General features: G+C 41.7%; 1 protein-coding gene across 6 annotated transcripts in view; it reads left to right on the forward strand.

Moving 5' to 3' along the window:
- LOC105834064 overlaps nucleotides 1-24,882 on the forward strand; it is a 124,345-nt gene that overhangs the window by 25,057 nt on the left and 74,406 nt on the right. Inside the window, exon 1 of one of the 6 annotated variants that reach the window (XM_036289945.1) lies at nucleotides 13,438-13,519. The exons of the other annotated variants lie outside the window; for them this stretch is intronic. The gene's annotated coding sequence lies outside the window, so the exon portion shown is untranslated. Of the gene's footprint in view, nucleotides 1-13,437; nucleotides 13,520-24,882 lie in introns of those variants that run through there. 6 annotated transcript variants of the gene reach the window in all.

The raw sequence follows: 24,882 nt of genomic DNA on the forward strand, positions 1-24,882 counted from the left end.
GTTAATTATTTAAAATTAAAAATGGAAACATAAATAAACCCTTGATCATTTAAATTTATGTAGCGCGTGTGCATACATGCATACGCGTGTGTGTGTGTGTGTGTGTGTGTATGTATGAGATTTAATGCAAAACGTGATGCTGTTAGATGATATATTTACGCAATATAAATTTCGAGCGCCAATCTATTATGCGAAATGTAAATATGTGCTTTTTTACGAAACGGATCTGTTTGCGCACATTATTATTCCCAAAACAATGAGCAAATGAGTAATATAGCAATGTTTTACGAATTGTTAAACGAGAGATCCAAAAAGAGATCGTGACTGCCAAAGCGAATAAAAACAAGCCGGTGTGCGGTGCCGGTTTATGCGCGCCGTAAACGACACAATTTTCCGGGCAAACGGAAAGGCAGTTATCGGATTATCCGAAAATTGCGCGTCGCATTTCATTATTAATCAAGAGCAATTTTTGGAGGCGCGGCACACGGCACGGCGGCGGTGGGATCGATAACGGGGATGGAGAAGTTTATTATTCAATGTAATTGCCCGCCGCACCAATCCCGTATGAATGAAAATGGCGGGACGGGGCTGTTTTGAAAACTTTGCACTTCAGCGTGATTACCTCGCCGTCCCTTTCTCTCACCCTTAGCCAGTTCACCCCGTTTACCCTTTGCCAATGTGTTTCTCTTTCTCTCTCTCCCCTCTCTCTCTTGCCACCCCCCCCCCCCTCTTCCTTGCTTTCTCTCTAATCAAACTTCCTTACCGCGAAGTTTCAAATTTCGAAACTGCGCGCGTACACACACACACACACACACAAAAGTGTGCGCCTCCTAACCGAAGCGAACGGTCGAGCGGTAAAGGCGGGATCCATCAACAGAGATCAATGATTCACGTTCACGAACGTGAATCGCGCGCCACAAACGTCTTCCCGCGCCCGCAAACAGCGACCCCTGTCGTTTGTGTGTGCGTGTGCGTGTGTATGTGCTTGGATTTTAAGAATTTCAACCCTCCCTCTTCCCATATGCGCGTTTCACTTTTTCATTTTCCGGTTTTTTGCGCTTTTATACCCGGCTCTTATCGTCTCATATTCCGGGACGAACGTGCATAACGCGCGCGATATTTCCCAGGTAGCGAAAACCTGCAGCAACGAAAATGTCGGTGAGAGAGATAAGCTTACGGTTCTCAGTTATCGAAATAATGTAGCAGGACCAGGGCGATGAATAATTGAAAGAGACGAGGTCGCCACTAAGTAAAAAGGGTTTCCAGGTTTCCGGGGAGGTGGCGATGAGGGGGCGGAGGGCAAACGGGTTACTTTCAAACTTTAATCACGTTGTTTTCGAGGAAAAATGTTATTTATCGAACAAATCGCCGGGCGCCGGACATCGGATTTCGACGTTAAAGCCCTTATTTACCCTACGAAAAATAAGCTTGTTTGACGGCACAGGCGTATCCTGGATTTCATGGATTACTCACCGTGCGTTCCAGCGGCAGGAAACATGATAATATTATTATACATACAAATGCAACACAGAGGGATGCGAAAATATTAATTTGAATAGAGAAATGTATATAGGGAATCGCTTCGTGCCAGGATGGGCTCTTTTGAAACTCGCATAAAGCGATGTTTTTATGTGAAATATATAATAACGCGCACGTAGCGTGACGCGAAGCTTAAAGCAGCACTCAATTTTTCCACATTATCGGCGTAATCGCGCGATCATGTCTTAACCCTTTGTTGCATAAATTTCTCTGCTGAACACATTTTGCTGAGTTTAATATATTCTCAAGGTTGTTAATTGCAAATCTGAAGTAAAAATTGAAAAATTAAAATGACATTTGATATGGAAGCCAAATTAAAAAAATTAATTTAGCTCATTTACGTATAAAGTTTTATGTATAAGAATTTTTTAAGCTTCTGATTTTTATATTTTGATGTAACGCCTACTATCCTCCCCTCCCACTATCATTCGTTTCCTTTGTCAACGTATCGTAAAGGAAAGATTTTGAATAGAGAAGTAGTTTTTGAAAACTGAATTCTGCGCAAAGTGTCCAAGTCCTACTCAAATTTTAATAATAAAATTTGACATACGTATAGAAAAAACGAATAGTTTGAATATGAATTCAGAGTCAGTGGTGTATAAAAAGAAAAAAATAATTAAATACTTGTGTTATTTATATATAGAAACAGGTCTCAGGAACATAATGATTCAGTTTCATAAATGTCATAAATCAATTTGTAAGATGCATAAAGTCTGCGAAGAAATTGGTGGGGGCCATATATAATGCCGCAAGGGGTTGAGACGCAAAGAAGATCCGAGAAGCTTGTTCTCGCCTTCGCCGCGGAGATCTTTAATGCGCCCTCGCATTATGCTCGCCGAAGTTTCCGCGGAAAAATTATACGGAGAGCGGAATTAAACGCCGCCGGCGCGACGGAATTACGCCGTTGTGGGATGCTTTATCTGCGGGACATTTATATGCGTAACGCGATGGCGCGAGGAATGCGGAATACGCCTTGACGGGGGAGAAAAATGCGTTAATCGAAAACGCGATCGCTGTTAACATCGCCGGTGTGTGTCGTGGGTGTGGGTGTCGCGCGAAAGCGATATATTTTTGATTTATGCCGGCCGTAACGGCACGCCGTTACGTCTGTAAATCTTTTTCGCGGGGAGAGATTGATTTGGCGCCAAATCGTCGCGCGTGTTTGCACCTCGTAAATCCAAGTTTCCCAAAATGATTCCGCGTCTCGTGGGCATTGCTTTGTTATTTTTTAATTTCGACTGCGTAGAAGAAGAATAGCCTCCCGCCCCCCCCGCAAAAAAGTTTCCCGTTTGATAACCGATCGCATGTTTTCCTCCTTTTTTTTTTCATGAGGAAATGTACTTTTTGGAGGAATGCATTTCTTAAAATTGTGCCCGTCAGATTTCGTTAGAAAAAAGAAAAAGAGAAATTGCTCATTTGCTTCGCTCTAATTAATTTTCATACCGTTCAGTTTCCATTATGAAGATTTATCGACGACATGTACGCCGCGAGATGAATCGTCCGAGTTCGCGAGCGCAGTAATCTCGGGGGAGGGTAAAACCAGACGATGAAAAAGCGGAGATGTCGGCGGATAATACGCGCGAGAGTTATTTCTGCCGTGCAGAAAATCCTTTTAATCGCCGGCCGAGCCTGAGGTGACGTTGTCGGCGGAACGCCGATAAATTTGTAGCGATTCCAGTTCGCACCATCTGTCGCCATCATCTTCGGAATCAGACTAACGATTAACGAGGAGGACGGGGAGGGGCCGTTTGAGCATCACTCGGGGCTCGGCTTCGTTATTTACCGAGGGGAATGCAATTTACGATCGCGCGTAGCCGCGCGCAACAAAAGACCGAATTGCATTAAGTCATAACTGCGACTGCAGGCACTTTAATTGCAGAGAGTTTACTTTGCCGAACAGCAGAGAGAGAGGGAGAGAGAGAGAGAGAGAGAGAGGGATTCTAGCGAGGGATGCTCGTTGTGCATCCGTCTTTCAAACTTATCCTCTTGTAAAATTGAATATTTGAATAGGGAGAGCTTCGTAAGTTCGCTGCACCAGAAAATTAGATATTGATCAAATTAGTTTTTGGGTAAGTGGTGCATAATGCGATAATTGGCGGAACGCGGGTCGTATCGGTTAACGCGATAATAAGAAACGGCAAAGCGGTTTTAATTCCAGTTTTGATCCGTATAATAATAAACTTTATAATGCGGCGCAAGCCCGAGTTTTTCCGATTGAAATCTGATGTTATAGAACTCGATCTACTTTGCCAACTTTAACCTTAGAGTTCGGTTCACATTTTTTCTTGAATTACTGTGGATGGAAATTTACTAACAAAATTAAGATTTTTTAAACGCTTTTTCTACTTTATTTGCTTGTAAATGATTATAATAACTAAATTTGCAGACTATTTTAAATTTGTAAATAAAACTTTATTAAATGTTTTTTATCAAAATTTCAATGGTAAAAACTGTCAAACTCACTGCTTGGTAAAATAGTTGAAATATAAATATTTAAAAAGGATGTATCTTTAAAAAATGTTATTTGAAATAAATGTTTTGTGTAGTAAATTTAAAAAAGCACAAGTTAAAATGATAAAAGCAATGATATTTATTTTACGTTTCGATATGTCATAATAATTAATTTTGCTCAATATTTTTACTGTTCTGTTCTGTTATTTTATTTTTTATTTTCTAAGAGTGAAATAAAAAAAAAAAGATTAAAACAATTACTTAGTAACCAATGACATATATAAAAAATTAATAGAAAAATGAGATACATTTATATCCACGAAATATGTGCTATTTTTTATTTATTAATTCTACTACTTATTATTTTGTACTCTTAGAAAATACGAAATAACAAATAAACAATAGGAAATAGAGAAAATTTATTTATTTGTACTATATCGAAGTAAAAATTTTATTTTAATTGTATATAAATATTAAATATTATTTATTTTTTTATATTTATTACACAAAATATTTATTTCATATTGTACTTATAAATCTTTTAAGTAAATACTATATTTCTATTGAATTTACTTCAATCTCCAGCACTGATTGAATTTGAATTAGCACTTGGGTAAAAATTCATCTACAGTAGCACATCAGGGTTATACAAGGCAAACAATTTTGCCAATTTTCTAAAGACCTCAACTTTCTTATGAGAAAGGCAAAGTCGTCCGTTTTTCACTACCACCGCGACGTGGAAGACTTATCAATATGCCATTTTCGATATGGAAGACCTATCAATACCCTATTTCAAGTACGGCGACCGAAAATGTAAATGTAGATTACGTGGCGTGCTTTCGTATCGGGATACGCGTGAACTTCCGGTGACCATATGGCGTGCGCGCCAATTTATTGCATCCTGAATTCCCTCGAGAGGCACGTTAATCGCTTCTGCTGATATCGAAGATGAAGCGGTGGGATTTCGCGCAAATTTAGCTCAGCGACAGCGCCATCGTGGTAACATAAACTCAAAGCCCCTTGATTCCCGCATGAAATATCGCTCGCGTATTTTTTCAATATTGTTTATTTATTATTCATTATTCGAGTTTTTCCCTGCTGGTTTTTTTCTTTTTTTTTTTTGAAACCGCCCTTTGATGCATTATTTCCGGATTTATCCATGCCTCGGTCGAAGCGTACACCACCAGCGGGCAAAATATCATTACGATTTATTTTTCGTGACGGAATTAAACGTATGTGTGTTATGCAGGCGAAAAAAAAACGTCACGCATCAAACGAAAATGGCTGCGGAATATGACATTACGCGTACGTATTTTAAGCGAGAATTTTTTTTAGTGGGAATTTGTTTTTTGTTTTTTTTTTTGCACAACGAAAATGCACCGCGGATACGGAAACCGCGCGGCAGAACAAGTTATTCCATTTCGTTTCATTTTTCAGGCGGGCAAAGGGAGGGTGGGGGTGGACAAAAGTACTTTTATGACACTTAATGGATAGGGTACATTCCGGAAGTGCTCCCCGGAGTTATTTCGGAGTTCGATCACTTTCCCGGAGGTACTTTTACCGCCCGCGCTTAAAGAACTGCAAATGCCATTCGGCGCGAACGGCGCGCACTTGGTGAGAAGAGTGAATTTCCTTATTATTAAATCGCATCTTATTTCCGGATTGTCGGCGCTTCGTTCCGGACGAATTCGCTTCAGCGGTCTTCTCCTCTCTTCGCCGATGAAAACCGTGAATGTTATTAATACGTACGTATCGTATCTCCTTTCGCGGAGAACGAAATGGACTGTTAATGTTTACAGCTGTTGCGCGATTGTATACGTAACGGTTGAGGGACCTTTTTCTTTTTTCATTAGAAAAAAATCCGCAAGATGAAAAGCAAAGAAACGCTTTCCATGTTCGAGTCTGCAGTTTCTTCGTCTCTTTCTCTCTCTCCTTCTCTCTCTCCCTCTAAAAGAAGAAAGCAATGTCCAACTCCGCAGACACGAGGGATGAGGAGGCAGAAAGTTGAAACTCCCGACGCGCGGCTTTCTCGGGGAATATTTAGAGAAGTTTCACGAGTAACACCTCGCTAACCGTGAGCACTTGCTGCCAGCTCACCGCAATCTGCCGTGATTATATAACGCCACTGTACATAAAGTGTATACGCGGCTGCGTCGCCATCGTTCGCCCGCCCGAGCTTTTCGCGCGGAGGAGGAAGCGTAAATACGCCTCCGGTGAGGACGATCCGGGAAACGGGAAACGCGAAAGTTGCGGAAAAGAAACGAAAGGGGGAGGGGGTTGGGAAGGAGGGAAAAATTACGCCGAGCGTGAAATTCTTGCCGGAAGGGTCGTCGCGTCGCTCGAGAACCCGTAAACCAAATGAGATCGTGCGTTTATTCTCTATCTCCGGGTGCTACGCACAGCGCGCTCCTTGAAAAATATCTCGACGCTATTTATCGCGGGAAAATATAATTGGAAAAGTTGCACGGCTTTTTTCGTATTCATATGGACGGCAGAGCGGCGGGGAGGGAAGGACGGGGTGTGCGAGCGAAACAGGATTTATCGCGATTATGCGCAACGCCGGAGCATTCCGAGTTGCGAATTTATATCGCGGTGGGAGAACCGCGTCTCCGGCCTATGAATATTTATCCGGCGGGGCCGTACATTCGGAATGTATACGGAATGAGAGGCTGGAATTAAGATTTCTTTCGAGGCGGACCTGCCGTTAATCGAAAAATCGTTAATGAATTCGTTCTTTATCTCCCGCTCTTAATCTCGCGTGATTAATTCTCTCGGGCGGACTTTGCATAATTTGTTCGCATCGATTTGTTAATGGGAGGGCCGAGGGGATGGAGAGAGAGAGAGAAGGGGGGAAGGATTCTCGCTTTCTCTCGCGTATCATTGGGTCTTTTACAGGCATCTTACAGACGTAAGCGAAAACGCGCGATCGTAAAAGTTGGCGCGACTTTCGTCGTCATTTTGTTCGGTTTGCCACTGCACACACACACACCATTGCTACATTTCGCGGATATCAAATCACGGGCTATTTCAATTTGTAAGTTTGCGGAAGAGGAGGCAAAATCGCTGCCGTAACTTCGCCGGTATCCGTCTGTATCCGGGAACTTTATTTTCCGCGAGCGGTCCGCGCCCCACACGCTCGAAAACACGAAAACTCATTTTCCGACCCAAGGAGGCGCGAGAAACGGGTTTCGCGCGGGCTCTTTCAACCCCCCCCGAGACTGTTTGTACTTACGCGGCTTGTAAGTGACTTTGTTTATTAAGCCGGCGCGTAGTCCCGAATTTCTCGCGCGGCCATTATCCGAGGTATGTGAGGTACGCGCGCGGCAGCAGCAGCAGCAGCAGCAGCAGCTACGTGCGCAAAGTATGTGTCGGCACATCGGGCCGAGATAAAAGTGATTTATTTTGTGCAGCCCCGTGTAAAATGCCTCGCACATATCGCGGCAAACGTGCCACGTAATTTTGAGGAAAATAACGTCGGCGGAGCTCCATCGCGCGATATTGTGAGATCCCCCCCCTCTCTTTTTTTCTTTTCCTTCCCAAAGGTTACCGCTTGTTTTTCAAAAATTTCAACTCCCGCGGGCTTTAGAATTTAACGCTACCGCGCTAAGCGGATATGAATTTTTGAAATAAATTTTCTCCGCCAGCAATGATGCGTGGCATGTTCGATCTTCAATGTTTATACCGTTATAGGGAAGTACTTGTAAAGATTACAAGGGTTCCAGCATTTGCTCCGATTTCCGGCGGCTGAGGGGGAAGTCGAGTTACGCTTTGAACTGCGACATACACGTAGGCGTCACAGGTGTTGAACGTACTGATGCAAGTAATAAATAAATAGCGGATCGTGTGTGTATAAAATGTATAAGGAGCGAAGGAGTGTGTGTGTGTGTGTGTGTGTTGGGCGCCACCGATGATCTAAACGCATATGAGATGGTTTCCCCTGTGCAGAAGTAGGTCGGGAAATTGCGAAGCACCATTCTTTTATACGCTCCGTTTTCAGAAGTTTTCAATTTTAAAGAAATTGAAAGACCGATGTGTTTTTTTACGCTCTGAAGATTTTAATAAAAACTTCCTGGCCCATCCGTACTCTCGTCTCGACAACTTGTTTACCAAAAATCTAGATAAGGGGAAATACAATATTATATATTGTGCAGGGAAAAAAAAAACGTGAAAAAATAATAGTTTTAGGAAAGATGTATTTTCGAGGTCAATTTTGACATTTTTCAGCGTGCAAGTTTCATTTTGGTGTCTAAAAACACAAAAACAGTTCTAAAATATTTGAAAGAATAAAATACTTGAAAAAATATTTTAGAATTGTTTTTGTATTTTTAGACACCAAATTAAAACTTGCACACTGAAAAATAATATATATATATAAAGGTATGATTTTACATGTTGAAATAAGCAATTGGAGTGACAGACTTGTCGCTTCTATTTCGACGATTGAAATTTTGCAGTTTGAATAGTTGCTTATTGTTTCTTGCTTTATTTTATGTGCAACAGCTGTCGTTGAAATAATTCTAACAAAAGTCATTACGTGATCCTTTTTGTCCCTCAAACGGCTAGTACGAGCGGCTCGTAAAATTGTACTTTTTGGAAAAAAATTGAATTCCAGTCAAAGGTACAACGTCCATGATGTCCTTTGATCAATATATTAAAAAAAGTGTATAAAAAGAAGTTAAAATAAAGCCATATTCTTTTATATCTATACTTTTAACGTTTCTTTATTGTACAATATGAAGTTTAAATAAAATATATAATAAGCTCAAATAGCTACACACATATATAATATAAGAACACAGGAATAAAAATAAAATTTCTTTGTAACATTTTTTTTCAAAATTTTATCTTGACCTTTACATTTACTTTGCCTTTTATTACTTTATCCAGGATACAATATCTGTTATTAGCGAATGGTACAACATTCTCATTTTCTCTTTGTTGTTAATTTTATAAATTGTAAGTTAATTATAATATTCACAGTGTTGAATTTTAAAACAATTCTTCTATATAACTTACCAACACAGACAAATCAGGTATAAGATAAAATATGTATATGCAACATTTTGTTTCACATTAAAAAGATGTAGGTTGAAAGCACTTTTCAAACTGCAAATTATATATTTTTACCAGTATTTAATAATTCACGGCATAATATAGTCGAAGGTAGAATGTGCTAAAGAAATGTAATCTCTTTTCTTCTTTATAATTTAGAAAAAAACGTACATTATTTCAACTTTTAATAAAAAAAAAGATGATATTTTAATCTTCCTAATCTCCAAAGTTGTCGAACTTTTGTAAATCTCGCAAATAAAAAATCTGTGCTACAGTTTGCTTGCGCCGCGGCACGAAGAAGTTAACTTCGTACGTGTTTACCGCTGTAGATTGGCACATTTTTCGATGCCGCGCCCGACCGAGGCTTTTTCTACTTCATTGTGCGGGTCTACCGCCGGCTGAGCTCGCGCGATGGAATTGGCCGCTGCAAGTACAGCGGGTTTCTCGTACGGCGCTGTAAATTTCTCAGCATCACCGAGGGGAATCCTTTCGCTCGCGCGGGTCGTATAACTCTTTAATGCTCTCCAACGAGCCGTGCTCTCGCTGCCTTGCCCATCTAGAGCGCATCCGTCGTTCCGCTCCAGAAGGGCCGCGCTTTGTGTCTTGTCGTTTCGCAAAAGAGAATGGCATCCCTTTGGACCGGTCCTTCCCGACTGTGTTGCCGAGGGGTTGCCTTGTTATGAACACGCTATTTTAGCAGCTGCATATTGCGGTAACGCAAATTTCGTGACTGGGCAATTACGGTTGTATCAGGGTCGCCTGAATATTAAACCTTGTGACACACACACACACACACACACACACATACAGCGTCTGCAGTTGTAAAAATTCGTATTTCCATATGTAGGACTCGGGCAGGAATGCAGAAGGCATAAAAGAAAAGCTGCATACATTTTCAATGGCAACGTTTCGTTACAATTTATTGATTTATAAATTTTCAATAATGTTACAATATTTTAAATTAGTACAGAGGAGATAATTTTTTAGGCATTAGTAAAGAGTAGATAAACTGCATACCGAGAGGAAAAAAATAGTTGCAGCAACCATAATATCACTGTAATTTATAGTTATTTTTAGAATCGTGTTTTTATAGTTATTCAATAATATAAATTATAATTTGTTTAAACGATATTAGAGTTCTCATAATCATACTATTGTACTATAAAACAATCACTATAAGCATATGGTTATTATTACCAATAGTAATAATTACTATAAGAATATGATGTGCCTTACTATATATATAATGATTTTACTATACAATTATAGTTGCAAGTATCGCACATTTCTTTATCAATCCACGTAACATTTACAGTTTCTTTCGTTATACCGTCGCGAAAATATATAAGTTCTGATGTTCTCGATTGCTGATGATTACAGTAAGTTTCGTCGCTGATAACATCATCCGATACGAGCGCGTCGCGAAGGTGCACGTCAGCGTATGACGTCGGTGGGGGACTGTTCTGATATCGGAAATCGAGTTGGCGTATCGTAACGTGCCGAGCGTTGATTTCCGCCGTTCGGGCGCTCGCGCGGCGTTAGGCCGGCAAAAAAAAGCGAGACCTCATCATCGGGAATCGTTCGCGACCGACGGGGGCTCTCGTTCTCCCGGATACTTTTGCCAGTCTCCACGCGCGCCCTGATATTTACACAATCGAGTTTCTTCTTGCGGGTCGGTTGTAACGGCACAACACACGCGCGTCCTTCTTCCTTTTGCCTTGTTGTCCAACCTCGGCGACTCCACGAGTCGCGGAAAGAGAGGCAGGACAAGAGCGAGGGTGTAAGAGCCAGGGATGAGAGTGGAATAGAGAGAGAGAGAGAGAGAGAGAAAGAGAGATTCGTTATTGATTCGAACTCGACACAGCTTGGGTACAGTCGTAGCAGACCGTCGTCGTCGTCGTCGTCGTCGTTCTCGTCGACATTGCTGTCGTGAATGTGTATCGCCCGGTACTTAGAGGCCGTTGGCAGGCACAGGCTCACGCAAAAGCGTCCAGTGCAGCTGGAGTAGATCGTGACGGGGGCCGATGACGGGGACGGAATGACCCCGATACGCTATCGACGTGTAATCTCGAGAAACGCGAGCGAGCCGCGCACTCATGCTGGGGGATATACGCCTCCTCGTGATCATTAAGAATGCAGGGTGGATTTGATGGGCCACGCGGGAGGACGAATCGCCGGACGCGTATCGTTCGATTGCTCAATTGAGAAGAGTGCTTGATGGACAAAAAACAAAGAGAGAGGAAAAGAAATGGAAGAGGCAACGCGGATTTACGATGTAAAATTTTCCGTAAGAGAAGTCTAACGTTCTCTCTCTCTCTCTCTCTTTCGGTTTTCTGTACCCTGATTATCCTCTTTTAGAAATGACGAAGGCTGATGGATCGCGCGCACGGAAAGTTCTCATATGTGGCACAACCTCGCGAAGATTATCTTAATTTTTTATTAGGCGAACGTACGAAGGGAGGTGTAGGAGAGACGGAGGGTGGTTTTGAATACGAGGTAGTTACGGGGAGAATAAAAATGCGATTCTTCGGACAAAGCTGCAGTCCGGGTGAAAAATGTAGGTGCTCCACATAATACTCGGCTTCCGTCCGAAAAATGGCGGATTCCTTCGCGCGAAAGTAACTCGGGGGAGGAGAAAGCTGTTATTCAAAACTGCCACGTGTTTCTGAAACGGATTTCTCTACGTGTCCGACACGAGGGAGGCGACGATAGAAATGTCGGTTACGTGGAAATTATACTTTCAATAAAGATCTGAAGAAAGGCGACGGGGAGATATATATTTTTCCGTCTCGCGGTGAAAGAATCGCGCTTGTTTCTTTGGATTGCGTAAGTCTGCGTTCATTACCTCTCTCCAAGCTGTTATCGTCATTTTTCTGTAAAATAAAAAAATGCTGAACAATTTGAAAGAAAGATCGCTATTATTTCAATGCCGATATGTAAAACAGGGAGTCGCGCGTCGCATTAAAATGACCTGAAAATGAAATTAGACGCGAGCGAACGAATTGACGAATTCACACGCGACGCGCATAATTTCATTCGGCGGGGCACGTGGACCGGAAAATTTTGGCCTCCGTGTTATCGGTTTTCTTTTTTTTACGCTCGGAACAACGAAGCGCATCGGAGCCCAAATCCGCTGATAATAACTGCCGAAGATGCACGAGAGAGAGAGAGAGAGAAAGAGAGAGTCCACGTTTAATACCGATAGACCGGTGACGAACGCGATCGGTTGTCGTTAATTTTGATAAATGACCCGTGGAGAAAAACGCTTTTAACGAGCCGCACGCTATGCTTATGCGGTTTTTTATCGTCCACACACACACACACACACACACACACATACACACATACGCCTCGGGGATATATCGGTCGCGCTATGAAAATAACTTGTGCTCTTCGATTAGCTCGCGTCGCGAGTGGCATTCATTTTGAGGCGGCACACGGCTTATACGTGCATCATCCCTTCTGATTGCTTCCTGCCGTTATCGCAGATTTTTATAATTAGACGCCGGCGTCGAGCTCGTCCCCGCGCACCGACGGCGCACCGACGGAGAAAATCTGGCGTTTCTTTCCGAAATCGATAAACGCGAAAGCGATCACCAACATGCGTACGCAGGCGCGGTCGATGTTTAATTTCAAATTCCCGCGTGCCCCGCAATAATTCTCCGTTATCGGCGATCCGACGTGAATTATCATTCGCGCGAACGCGCGCGGCGAACTTATCTCGCTTTACAGCGGGAGCAGGCGTTTTCCTCCGCGCTACGCCCGCCGCGCGATATAATTGTTCGTTTGCTATTGATTAATCGCGTCATTACCGCCGTTTGTTGTTAAACTGCGCAGTCCAACGTTGATTTTTAACGCGATTAACCCTTCGATTCGAAATTAATTACGCTAATTATTTTCTCAATCCATAATAATCGCGGAGGGCGCGGGTATTGCGTTTATTCTGCGTATAAGCTAATAATAAAATCGTAATTTGCCCGTATAATACATGCGCAGCGCGTTTGCCCGGTCGGTTCCCCTTTAACCTCCTCTCGACATTCCCGGCGGTGGAAAAACGAACGTATCCCGGCCGAATTAAAATTTATTGCCGGGAACAGTAATGATTCCTCGAACGTTTTCTCTCCCGCCGAGAGAGAAATTTTATTCCCGTTTCATCTAATGTATTCTAATCTAACATGGAACGCGACACGCGGGGGGGGGGGGGGAGAAAAACGCCGGTATAGGGAAAGGAAAAAAAAAAGGCGGTAGCCACGGACTATTCCCCGATAGCGCGAGACACGCTGTTCGCTCTCGGGGGTGAGTAAGGGGGGGAGGAGGAAGGAGGGGGATGCTAAAAATCCCATTCCTCGATATTGATGTAGACGTGCAAGTTCGATTCCTCTCCTTGGTGAAAGCCGTCCATTTCACGGGCGGAGCCTGCCAATCCGCTTTCAAAGGGGGAGACATCCAGAAGGGATATTTTTACGGCTTTCAAGCGGTAAGAATCTTTCGCGTTACGCTCATCATATTTATATGGAAATGAGGAGGACGGGCGCGCGCACGGTGTAATCGGGGATGATAGCTATGTACGATATTTGGAAACCCTGCGTTTCACGCCGACGCGTCTCGCGCGACTCATCGCGCGCGCACCATGCCTTTCCCCATCTTTGCATTGATTACTCCATTGTGGTTCGTTAATGACGTCAGGTTGCTGCAGCAACAATAACCCCGTGGCACACGCCGCGGAGCGATTCGCCCCGACGATTAATTCCGAACGGAATTGACGGCGTAGCGATAATGGTAGACGCGATGCCCAATGGACAAAGAGAGGGGGGGGGGGAAGAGGAGAGGGAGGGAGGGAGGGATTGATTCGGAGATACACAGATGCAAGCGTATAGATACAGCAGTTGGCGAGGGATAGAGGGAATACGGGATGTAACGACGATATCTCGTTTGTCTCTCGACGTTTCCGGCGCGAGTAATCGAAGCGCGCGCGCGCTCCAAAAAAAAAAGGAACGAGGGCCGTCACCCTTCTTACCCCTCTGCCGCCCTCGTGAAAAGTTGCCCGCGTTTTATCTTTCCCGCGGGCCGCTGCACGGGCTGCAGCGTGTGTGTGTATATGTATATACAGTTTTCCCTGCCTCTCCATATGCGTGTCTCGCTCGGAGACAGAAGGGAAGTGTGGCAAAAAGCGGAAACGGCTGGCAGAAAGTGCAGGAGATGGCTCGTTACACGCTTCCGCCGCGCCGGGGTTATGCGCGTTTTCGGCGCAGCGCAAAAGCGTCGTCGGCACACAATGTGTAACTTATGTATGTGGTACGCGTCGAGGGCCTCGCTTGTCGAAGGCGCGCGTGCGGAACGATGACGGATCGCCCGTCCGGAATAATATCGAGCGATCGCTTCCCCCATTCGCCGTTGATTCGGCGTCGGTTGAGAAAAAGGAAGGGGGAAAAAAAAACGGTGGAGAACGAAAGAGCGACGTTAGATTCGATATTTCCGTTTCGAGATGCCCGTTTAATAAGCGCGACACGCTCTCGCGCGTCGCCCAAGTTTTCCCCCTCGGCAATAACGCCGGCCTGTTATAGCGATATCGATCCCCGCACATTTACCAACCGATATAAATTACACACGCGAGACACGAATGTGATTCCTCTTACGGTGCGGTTTTCACCGCCTTTTCGCTACGTTTAAAGTGACCACGAAAAATTTCGTTTTAAACGTAAACCCGCGGGGGAATGGTCGCCTCGTTTTTTTTCCCCTTTCGCTTAAACGAGCACCCGATTTTTACACTCCAGTTAGAAATCATTGTTATATTGTGTATTATTGATTGTTCAAGGGTTTATTAATATTTAACGACATTATGTACAGCTTTAATCGATATTATCTGGAAAACATAAAGAGAAATGAAAAAAGTGTACAACCGGGAGAAGCACATTTATAAGCAGCGTATTGTAACAATATTTTAGAAGAAAGAATGAAGATGCCAATAATAAAATGTTTTTGCGCTGCGTTTTCGATGGGGCATTTAAAAGGAAGGTCTATAAAAAATTGTTATTTAACAAAACGAAATATGTACACTGAGAAAAAAAATGCTAGATTCAAATAAATATTTCTTTGAATAGTGCTAATAACATATTTTATAGAAAATCAATAATATTTATTTCAAACAAGTAATATTTTCTAAATTATAGAAAACTATTCAAAGAAATATTTATTTTAATTTAGTATTTTTTTCTCTCAGTGTACATATTTATTTTATTTTAGTAATTTAAAGCAAGTCGCTAAATAAAGTTATATTGTGTTTGCTCTCAAAATTATTAAAAATGTTTCATTTCCATTACATTTATTTATTACATTGCATAAATATAAAAATTATTTGAAGTATTTTTAATAAAAATAAAAATAGATATTTGTAGGAATATATGATATAAAATTTTTTGTTGCACAAACATAAAAATATTATTAGCTTGTAATACTTTTTAATTCACAAATCTCATTCAAACTCATGTTATTTTGATTTTATAATATATAACCTTTTATCACGCTTGATTGACTTTGTAATATAATATAAACGATATGAAGTAATTTCTCTATCCAGCTAGTTTCAATAGATCGGTACTATGAATATATGAATACATAAATACATGAATTATAACTTGTTTCTGCTGTACAAATTCGATTTCAAAATCTTCAAATGAAAGCTGAGTATTCTGAATTAGTAAAAAGAAATTATAACGGGAGCTTAATTTCCCTCGTTACTGGAGTATAAAAATTACAAGGTGATTATTCTCGGGTTAAACGCTAAAATAATTATACTAAACTCCGCGCTCAAGGATGAAATTATTTCTATAAGGTCTTGAGCTAACGTAGAAAACGCGTTCTCAGAAAACAATGACTACGAGAGGCAGTCGATAAGGGAGGGGAGGGGGGAGAATCCCAGGCCTTTCGCCTCAATATGCGACTTTTGCGTCACATTTCACACTCTATTTAGAATTAATTAAATGCGAGTTGCCCTTTTTCTTTTACGTGAGAAGGGAACGCGCGTGCGGAAGAAGGTACGAATGTTAAGTGCGCGGTTATCGTAATTGTTGCCCGCGTCGCAGAATTCCCGATCGTCGTTCGCGTTTCATTACGTATGCAAGTAGAACTAGGAAATTGTTATTGCCGCACCGTAATGGTGTTGTAACCGCTACATTTATGCGCATTTTCGGAAGGCCGCTCGTTGAAATTTATGCACCGAATAAATTTTATACGTCGTCCGTTCGCTCGTTCGCTTTTTAGCACGGTGATGCGCGCACGTGCATCCCCCGTCACCGTGTACTCCCGCGTCGAATTTAATACCTCATCGCGTATTTATGAAAATGGCACGCACGAATAGCACGGGCGATCCATAATACAGCGATTTGTTTGATTTTAATTAATGAGTTGACATCCGTTCGGGTTTGCGGCAGGATCCACAAATTGCATCTGACACTGAAATTATTTCAGTGCGCAAGTGCGCAACGACGGACGGCGGGGGGCGCGACGTTGAAGTGAATGAGCTCGTGATGATTTCCCGCCTGATCGATTGCCGTTGAAGCCCCGGTAGACGCGTTCTTTCATAAATAAAATTCGTTTTCCATATAAATGTTAATAAATAAATGTAGCGATGTAAAACGTCATCGTCGATTCAGATATATGAACTAAAATTGCAGTAACACTTATTATAACAATTTCGCATGTGGGAATTTGTAAAATTATTACGAGCCGCTGTACATATTTCAACGTAAAAAGATTAATAATGCTGAATTATTATTATTATTATTATTATTATAACGAGAGACAGAGAGTTTTGTATTTTGACCGAATTATGTGGAAATCTTATCAGTGTACATTAACTTAAACTGAGCTTCTCGTGGTGGGTAGTGGTCGGGTCTCCTCGAATATTTCATAAAATTAGTAGAACGAGCGCGCGTGCAGAATCGCATAACGTAACGTTACCCCTTTAATTTCTTGCAAACGCCGAAACGATCGCGAGGAGCGGGCATCTGCGCCCGGGTTTTAATGTTCGGGGGTGACTTTAATACATTGTTTTATATCACGCGTTCGCTCTCTGCGGGAGGGATGTAATGTCGGGGGTAATACGCGATTCCGACGTATCGGGGCGGAAATTGCGGTGGAAACGTAGACGCGACGAGCGTCCGTGTTATTTTACAGCCGGTTATCGTTTCATTTGCACAAGGCGAGAGTTGCGGACGCGTCTCCGTTTTCTAATAACAATGGCCTGCAATTTCGTGACGACGATCGCGCTGTTTATCCTCGCGTGCTGTACGGAACGGTCAGCTGGCCGACCGCATGAATATTCCTATAAGCAGCTGAATTGTGCCCGTCGGAAAATCTGTAACCTGCATAAATTATATGGTCGTGGTCGCGCGCGGCGAGTCGCTCACCGTTTCCCGAAAGATGAAAATATTCAGCTTTGATATGGAAACGCGGGCATTATTACGAGGGCCATAACGTCGTCGCGCGATACGATTCCGTTTCCTGTTTTAATCAGCGCGATAAATCTAATACGCTTCGTTCGTTAATCCGTTCCGGATCACAGATACACGGTTGAACGTTTGTGCAATGCACATCGGATAACTATATAATATTGCAAAAATGTTACGTGATAATAATAATAATCAGAGTTGGGAAAGTTAATATATTTTTTAAACTAAATCAAATCAAAGTTAATGGATCATGAAGTTAATTGAGTTGAGTTAAAAGTTAAATGAACAAAAAACTAATTCAGTTAAACTTACGTTAACATTAAATCAAGTTTATAAGTTAATTTTGAGAAGTATTATTTACATTAAATTAAAAAGCCGTATAATTTATTTTAATTAAGTTACCAACAGAATTATAACATCGATCATTAAATATATTTAATGTTTTATTTGTACAAAGTTTATATGAAATAAAATATTGTTTTTATGCAGTAATGTATCTTTTCTGTAATTTTCTCTTGTGTAGATAAAATTTTTAACTGAGAAAACAGTTAATAAGTTAAAGTTTATATGTTTCAAAAATAACTAGTTAAAGTTAAAAATTAAGTCAATTAAAATTAACTAAATTAAGTTAAAAATTAGGTCACTAACTTTTCAATTTTATTATTAACTTTCGACTTTTTAACTAGTTACTACCCGACCACGATTACATTAATTATTATTATTGTGAAACAATCATGGAGATTTCACAAAGAATTTCTCGCGGAAAAATTTGCAGAATTTTTTGCGCTAAAAGTTGACTTTTTATTACGCTATTATGTTATTAAAGAAGCTATTGACCCATAAATTTATTATACGATATTTCGTTGTGCAAAAGCTTTTGCTGCTTTTGAAGCAAATAGCGGTGTTGAAATAAAAGTGATCACACGATCATCACTTGCCCGAGTTCGAACGACCGAACTCGAAACGGCCGTAGCATTTCGATTCTTCCGTGATATCAACTGATATCAATTGAAGAATTTAGCGTGATGTCAGAGAAGCTCGTAACTGATAAACGTTGTTTGCCCCAGTTATTGACGCGCTCGTTGGCAATATGCCCGTTGCACGGTCTTTCATCTGAACGCACCACTTTTCGATCTCGTCACACGCCGGATTTTTGTTGTTCAATTGGCCGCTTTTTGTTCCGTTGTTTTCCGCCGTGCAGAATTGTTTAATATCAATCACATTTTAAACCAAACATTAGTTTCATTTGACGAGATTAATTGGAAGGATTGGAAATCGATCCGCCATCACGTCCCTCTGTTATTCTTTTCAATTTTGTATTTGTTGTAAATTCGTTTATTTTTAATTGGCGCCTCGGCAACGATCCACAAAGGTTTTCAGTGCTCGCTTTTACGTAAATTGGCATCTATCAAAACGCGCCGTCATGTCTCTACTATTTTCTTCCTGCAAATAATTGAAGGTGCATCAAATAAATTTGCCTAGTCAATTAATTAACGTTTAACGTCCGAAACTTTCTTGATACTTTTTCTAAGGAAAGATTGATTTTAAATTCAACCAAAGAATAATTGTTATTTACATTTGACAGGTGGAGTGAACAATTTTCTATAAAAACAAGCGCGCAAAAAGAGCAAGCAAGTGAAAGCGAGCGTTGAACTCGGGGATGGCGGAGGAAAAGAGAGAAAGGGTTTCTTAATTCGCATTGTCAGAGCGAGAGGGCGAAGATTATAAGCGCCCGGGTCACATAATTTTAGATCCGCTTGAAATGGATGAGGAGGCACTTTCGTAGATTAAGGACAGTTTGAAGTGGAGCAGCAAAATAAACGTTGGAGTAACGCCGGTGTCATTTCAAATCGCAATAAATGATGGATCGCTCTCGTCCAGGATATCGGTGCACCCGAACGAGCACCCTGAAGAGGAGAAGGGGGGGAGCGCATTATTCTTGCCGTAATCTCGGCCGCTTCCTCTCGCGACGCGGGCAATTTACGCGGCCGCGTGCTTCTTTTTCCTCCTGGCATTTAATCGCGAGCGGAATTTTAAATGGCACGGGTCACCGTATCGTCCGATTTGCGTGCCTTCCATAACCGGATTACACACCATCGCCGGAGTCTCTCGGCGGAGTCTCGCCGGAGTTTTGTTGCCGCACGGCGCGGCTTTTAATTAGATTAATTGCGCCTGGTCTCGCGTGCGCCGCGCATTTAGCTGATTCTTCTCGTCGCGTTCGGCAAATATTTTTACTATTTTTTTGTCAAAACTTTTATTCTTTTTCGCAAAAGTATTGCCGGCGGTTTTGCTTTTGGGGGTTCTTTTTTCTTGCTGTGTCACATATGCGTGATATGTGTGTTTGTTTATGTAAATGGTTAGTTACTCGCGAGAGTGTCTTTTTTCTTTTTTTGTTTTGTCTCCGAACCGTGATTGGAGGCCAACTTTTTTCCTATTTATTTGTTTAGAAAACCTATTTTAGTTATTTTAACCGTATTCGTTAAAAATACAGGGGAAGCTTTGACCGATTGTACCTTTGACCGTGTTATCCTGCGAAAATGTCTGTTGAATATTTGAAGAACTAAAAATATATTTCAGAAAAAGAGATCAGATTACAATCTTTTTAATATTAAAAAAGAAAATAACACGTAACAATTTAAATTCACAAAATATGTATTAATAGTTGAAAGGATAATTTTTGTATTTTACACTAAGATAAAACTTGCACAATGAAAAATATCAAAAGACGATTAAAGACACTGTCACCTTCTCTCCTAATGTTTTTGTAATAGTAGATGAATAAAATGAGACATTAATATTCTTATGGAATAAAATCACAGTGACAGCTTGTCGTTTATCGCTGGGGATTACTTCAATTTATTAAATTGAGCAATCGATTAATCTAAATGAGTTTCGCCTCTCACTTGACGCTTATACGGTGAATTATAGAGATTAGACGAAGTACCCTCGTCAAGCAACTCGACTCGGAGCTTTGATCATGTCGGATAATATCGCGACGACAATATATGTACATTAAAGGCCACATAGGATACAGATACGGTATATACCGAGTAACCTAAACCCATAATGAGATAATGCTCTTGATGTACGTAATAGTTTCACGCATACGAGAGGAGGTTTTGAATAGTCAAGTAGACGCTAATGAGAGTCAAGTCGCGCGGCTATTCGGTTTACTTAATCGAGTTCTCACGTTCCCGGAAATTCCAATCTTAATTAGCGTTTCCCCGATCGCTCTCTGATCGGGCGGCCCTTTAGCCGAAACAATGAATGCCTCCGGCAACGGGATAATTTATCTGGCAACGGGTTAATTTATCTGGCCGCAAGATAGTAGCGTATACACTCGGTGCTTCAGCGTGTCTCAGTTACTCGAGTTGGGATTTACTTATCTCAGTCGGCGCGAGAGTTGGAGTTAATGCAACTTCATCGGGGTATCGGGGAAGCGTCTGTATCCATTATGGACCCTCCGATCAACCCGTGTCCCGCTGCGGTAAGTGCGAAATTATTCGATCGGGCATCCGCTCGGCTTGTACCTACGTGGGCGCGGCGAAGTCGAGCGTGCAAACCTTTTTTTAGCTGCTATTTTTGGCACGCACATTTGCGCCTGGTAAGTAGCGCAGAACGTTGTTACGTTAAGGAAACTTGCAATTTCTCGGAGGCTGTTTTAAGTCGTATCGACGGATGTTGTGTGTAAACGTTTTGTGACTTGTCGCTCATAGAATTGCGAGATATTTACTTGTGAGTTGGTTTAGCGAAGCAATGTCGCCTGTTGAGCGGTGTTAAAGCTGTGTACGGGGGATAATAATTTTAACGCTTTACTGTGCAATTTCTGTCTTTTCCAGTGGCCTGTCTCGATTCTCAATTTTTTTCTATATATACTTTTTTTTCCCCCGGACAAGTAGAAACGGGATCTGCGCTGCGCGGCTGTTTTGATGTTGCGACAATTTGTTGCTATAGTTGCGCAGATTCAATGAAGTTTTGCATGCTGAAGAATTTTGTGCTAGTACTACTTACTACTCGTTCTTTCTTCGGATTCGAACCCCCTCCGGATTCGAATCGCTGAAACCTGCTATCGTGCGTTCGTTTCACTTGCAGCGACACCTTCCAGCAGCACGAAACTTTTTCGAGGTCGCACAAAAGAGAGGGAAAGGAAGATTAACCTAGTGACTGGACCGACACTGTGTAAGCCCTCTGCGCGTCAATCCACCAAAAACCTCCGGCTTATCCACCCTGGCTTACCTACCGCTAATTCGGAGTACACAACCTGTCAGTGAGAGAAAAAGAATGGGACTTCTTCTTCGCCGATTTCTCCCGTGTATCTGTGTTTCTGATTCAATCCGCGGAAAAACTTTATTCGTGTTACTTTGCGCTAAGCGCATGAGAATTCCGCGAAATATCGAGTACGCTTTATCGCGGATATTGCGGGTCCCATTGACTCGCGTCGGTAGTTTGCTCTGGCATCGTGGCAAGAGTATGGCGCAAACAACAAATGTTGCGTATGAACCAGATACACGTAACATTGCTTTTTCCGAAAAGCCGATTTCATTCATCAGCTTGGAGTAGTTGTTGCTAGAGGCGATTCACCTTGTTTTTTTTTTGTTTTTTTTTTCGGAAAAAACAATTTTCTCGCATATACATGTCGATCATCATCTTCGAGTTATGTGCTTTGTTTGCCACATTTCTCACCATTTCTCGCATCGCCATCTCTCTCTCTCTCTCTCTCTCTCTTCATCCGCATCCTCCCGTCGATCCAATCGGCGCGGTTATCGCGAAAGGGAAACGCGGAATGAAAAATAACGAATGTGCGGCGAGCGTCTGCGTGATACGGAACCTCGGGGATCAGGTCGAACTCGGTGCATAGATTTTCCCCCTGTATTTGACTCTGAAGTACAATTTGTCGCGAAATGCAAGACAGTGAGATTTCTCATGGAGATACGAGCGCGCGAGCGCCCTCGTTCGGCGGATTGTTACAAGGAGCAGATTGTCGTACGCACGCACGTCGTGTGATATCTCGGCGCGCGGTATGTGAGAAATTGCGGTGTATTTGACTTGCAAACGTGAATCGCGGTTTCGCCATACATAAGCGTTCCGGGACGCGGACGTTTATATACCTTGATACGCGTTCTAAAAGTTTCAGCGAGGTATCTCCCGGGAAGAAGCGGCGTCTGAATCCGACGAGAGGCAGATGCCTCTCGCTGGCATTACTGAAAACAATGGGGGCGGAAGTTTTCTGCCTCTGCCGTTCCTAAGTAGTGAGAGACGTAGTGTAGTAGGACAACATACTCGAATCGATAAGTGCACGTCGCGATATATATATATATATATATATATATATATATACACATGTGCATCGACAGTGAGTACACGACTACATAAAACGAAAGACGGATCAAGAATTTTTTTGTGCAGAAAACATTCGCATTAATTTCTCCGAGGCGCGCACTTCTATTTCTTCTCTTTCTACACATTCTACATCGTTGAATTTTTACGTAGCACACACACACACACAGCAAAAAATGGAATTAATTCAACAATCATTATCTCACATAGAACTAATAATATAATATCTTTAAAGAGTTTAATAATTTCAGCAAAATGTTTCTATTTCAATATTACAATAGTCATTTAAAGAGCATAAAATGTAATAACGATAGCATTAAAAAATTCCAATTCTTTGTAAGTATCATTATTTTTTATTCAATATTTCTTCCTCTCAATTTACCATGACAATTATTATTGAATAATAAGAATATATTTTTTTTGCGAAAACTACGGAAGATTCTTCATGTAAGCAAGTGTCTGTTCAAAGTTAACAAAATGCTTTAAAGGTTTTATATTCTTACTTGCATATGAGACAGCGATTATAGATTTGAGATTCTTTTGCCGTGCATATAAAAGGGATGGACAAAATAATGAGAACATATAGCAAGTACGTTTTTCTTTTTAATGAGACATTCATTTATCATTTGTCTTTAATACAGGTTTTTCAAACTTCGGAATAAGGTCAATGCTAAATAGTTATCAATAGAATATTATACTATTTTTCAACAGAACATCTTTCGATCGATTATATAAAAAGAGAAATTGAGTTCTTACATTATTTTCTCGAAGTTGGAGTTCTCTCTGTTCTTCAAAACTTCCAATGTAACTGCCTGGCTTAGTTATTGCGTTTTGAAGAATAGTGTGAAAACAGATTGTGTCCCCCAATTGCCTTTAAAACATTCGAGAAAAAGTATAACATTATACTGGCTTGATTTAAACGTTATATGACCTTATTCCAGAATAAAAATTTATATTAAAAACAAATGGTAACCTAACATCTTATTAATAAAATCTCGTGTCCCAGGTGTTCATATTATTTTGGCTATTCTTTGTATCTTAGAGGGATATTGATTACGTTCATTATTGTACTAAAGTTAAAAGATTATTAATTAGACTTCGAGTAGGAGTATCTTTGCCCGGTTACGGTCCGCCAGCTTCTTACAAATTGCTCGACTGCATTTACGGCATTGTAGAGCTTAATTACTCGCCAAACACAATCCGTCCCATTCCGCTTTCGTGTTTACCGCTCCGGCTGCATTCTGCAATTAGCGATGGTCACCAGACTAATAACATTTGCGAGAGTCAAATCAAAGCGCGCTCGACTTTGAAGCGTTCGTACACTTTATAAACGGCGCACAATCAAGGTTGTTTTCATTGTAATCGGCCCCGTATCAGATTGATTAACCCTTCGGAAAGGCGGACAACATTTAAATCGAGGCCAGCCCAGTCATTCTCGGCTCTCGGGGGGGATGGGGGGTGCCGCGGGAGGGGGGGTTTGAATATATTTCAGATTATCTTCGCGTCCTACACATGCACGGCTACGTGTTCCATTTTCAATAGATAGAGATAGTATCGATCAAGCGCTTTACATGCGCTCGCAAGCAGATCAGGCGGTCTGCGGGACTGAAGAATAAATAACTCGAATCGCGAGTTGCGCCGGAATCGCTGACTCCAATCAGCGCTGAGCCGATTCAGCCGAACGAAACGATAACCGTTCTGTCCTCCCTTCCCCCAAGGGCCAGTCGAATGATGAAGAGGTGCGAAAACCTCTAACGGCGGGGGGATAGGAGGGGAAAAAAAACGAATATTTTCCGCTCAACGACATTCGTGCGCACTGTGCGCGATCACTGAAGAGGATAACAAAGCAAGGAATAAAAGATAGCGATATCCCCCCCCCCTTCTCTGGCGTGCAGCTGTTGTTTGTCGGTATTATTTACACGGGGCATAAATTACGTCTCCGAGCTAGTTACGTAATTATCTTGTAGCACTTGCAGTTCCCGCAGAATTTACGTGCGGCGATTTTGCATAATGGCCGCGTTTCATACAAAGTGCGAGCCCGAGCTGTTCTCTA

The sequence above is a fragment of the Monomorium pharaonis genome, chromosome 7, assembly GCF_013373865.1.
Source record: "Monomorium pharaonis isolate MP-MQ-018 chromosome 7, ASM1337386v2, whole genome shotgun sequence".
In the NCBI taxonomy this organism is placed as follows: domain Eukaryota; kingdom Metazoa; phylum Arthropoda; class Insecta; order Hymenoptera; family Formicidae; genus Monomorium; species Monomorium pharaonis.